General features: G+C 47.7%; 1 protein-coding gene across 1 annotated transcript in view; it reads left to right on the forward strand.

Moving 5' to 3' along the window:
- The window catches only part of schip1 (schwannomin interacting protein 1), a 16640-nt gene that overhangs the window by 778 nt on the left and 13362 nt on the right, over positions 1 to 2500 (forward strand). The window lies entirely within an intron of this gene.

The following is a 2500-nucleotide window of genomic DNA, read 5'->3' on the forward strand; positions in this document are numbered from 1 at the left end:
ATGTCCTACAAACCCTGTGTATGCCCTACAAACCCTGTGTATGTCCTACAAACCCTGTGTATGTCCTACACCCCTGTGTATGTCCTACACCCCCTGTGTATGTCCTACACCCCTGTGTATGTCCTACAAACCCTGTGTATGTCCTACACCCCTGTGTATGTCCTACAAACCCTGTGTATGTCCTACACCCCCTGTGTATGTCCTACAAACCCTGTGTATGTCCTACACCCCCTGTGTATGTCCTACAAACCCTGTGTATGTCCTACACCCCCTGTGTATGTCCTACAAACCCTGTGTATGTCCTACACCCCCTGTGTATGTCCTACAAACCCTGTGTATGTCCTACACCCCCTGTGTATGTCCTACAAACCCTGTGTATGTCCTACACCCCCTGGGTCCAATACGTGGGGGGGGGGGCAGGCTGTCGGAATGCTGCGGAATTCCGAGGTGGAGGATTTACCGAGGTGGAGGTTGGGAATGTTTCTCTGGCATTCCCTGCTGCTCCTGAGCGGTGCTGAGTGGTGCTGAGTGGTGATTTGGGAGCGTATGCTCTGTGCCCTGGTGCTCTCACACCCCCGCAGAGGGGGGGAGGTCACACACACGCACACACACACAAGCATACACACACCCACACAGACACACACACACACTCTCACACACACTCACACACACACAAGCATACACACACCCACACAGACACACACACACTCACACACACACAAGCATACACACACCCACACAGACACACACACACACTCTCACACACACTCACACACACACAAGCATGGCAACAGGTCCTCCCAGCTGCTGAAAGGGCCCCTTTGTGCACGAGTCGGGAAAACTCCTCCTTCAGGAACGCTGGGAGCCAGGGGAGTATCTGAGAAACTCTCCTCACGCATTCAGGAAAAGAGGATTTGAGCTGAACTTCCCAGCGACACGGACCAGGGAAATGAAGTCATTAACTCTGAGATATGGACTGGTGCACTGGGTGCTGCAGCCTGAAGCTACTGTGTGTTTCAGAACAGGGAACACATTCCTATCAGTGACTCAGTGTGTTTGGTGTAAATGATGAAGTCTTCAGTGGGAGAGAGGCAGGTAGGCAGGGCAAGAGAGATACTTGACTTTGATGCCACTAAGTGAGCACTTTATTAGGTATTTATTAGACTTATTGTTTAGACTTGATCCTCTTGTTTTGAGAGTGTCTCCAGCTCAGACAGATGGTGTGGTCCACATGGTCTGTAGTTAAAGAGCAGTGGTCTGTAGTTAATGAGCAGTTGGTCTGTAATTAAAGAGCAGTTGGTCTGTAGTTAAAGAGCAGTGGTCTGTAATTAATGAGCAGTTGGTCTGTAATTAAAGAACAGTTGGTCTGTAATTAAAGAGCAGTTGGTCTGTAATTAAAGAGCAGTTGGTCTGTAATTAAAGAGCAGTGGTCTGTAGTTAATGAGCAGTTGGTCTGTAATTAAAGAGCAGTGTTCTGTAATTAAAGAGCAGTGGTCTGTAGTTAATGAGCAGTGGTCTGTAATTAAAGAGCAGTGGTCTGTAGTTAATGAGCAGGTGGTCTGTAATTAAAGAGCAGTTGGTCTGTAATTAAAGAGCAGTGGTCTGTAGTTAAAGAAAGTGGTCTGTAATTAAAGAGCAGTGGTCTGTAGTTAATGAGCAGTGGTCTGTAGTTAAAGAAAGTGGTCTGTAATTAAAGAGCAGTGGTCTGTAGTTAATGAGCAGTGGTCTGTAGTTAAAGAAAGTGGTTTTTGGTTAATGAGCAGTGAGTGGGGAAATGTGTTTTTCAGAAATTATGCCGCTCGGATTTTCAGCTGTGTGTAAGTATGTGTGTATAAGGCTGTGTGTGTGTGTGTGTGTGTGTGAAGTATGTGTGTATAAGGCTGTGTGTGTGTGTGTGTGTGTGTGTGTGTAAGTATGTGTGTATAAGGCTGTGTGTGTGTGTCTGTGTGTAAGTATGTGTGTATAAGGCTGTGTGTGTGTGTGTGTGTGTGTGTAAGTATGTGTGTATAAGGCTGTGTGTGTGTGTCTGTGTGTAAGTATGTGTGTATAAGGCTGTGTGTGTGTGTGTGTGTGTGTGTGTAAGTATGTGTGTATAAGGCTGTGTGTGTGTGTGTGTGTGTGTGTAAGTATGTGTGTATAAGGCTGTGTGTTTGTGTCTGTGTGTAAGTATGTGTGTATAAGGCTGTGTGTGTGTGTGTATGTATGTGTGTATGTAAGTGTGTATAAGGCTGTGTGCTGAAGGCCCGTATGTGCTCTCTCTTCTGGTGATTATGCCCCCAAGCTTCGTCTTTCTGGGGCAATTAACTGCCCATCTGCCCCCTGTCTGGCCGTGATGTGGTTACCTGCCCCCAGATCTCAGATGAGAGACCGAGCCCTCTGCTCTGTGTGCACACCTATCTCTGCCACGCAACACTGCCCCCGTGTGGCCAGAACTGGTCACTGCGTGCGGGAGTGTGTGCTGATCCAGTGTGCAGCACAGTGTCGATGGCTGTCTTGTGGG

This window comes from Conger conger, chromosome 13 (genome assembly GCF_963514075.1).
Source record: "Conger conger chromosome 13, fConCon1.1, whole genome shotgun sequence".
Lineage (NCBI taxonomy): Eukaryota > Metazoa > Chordata > Actinopteri > Anguilliformes > Congridae > Conger > Conger conger.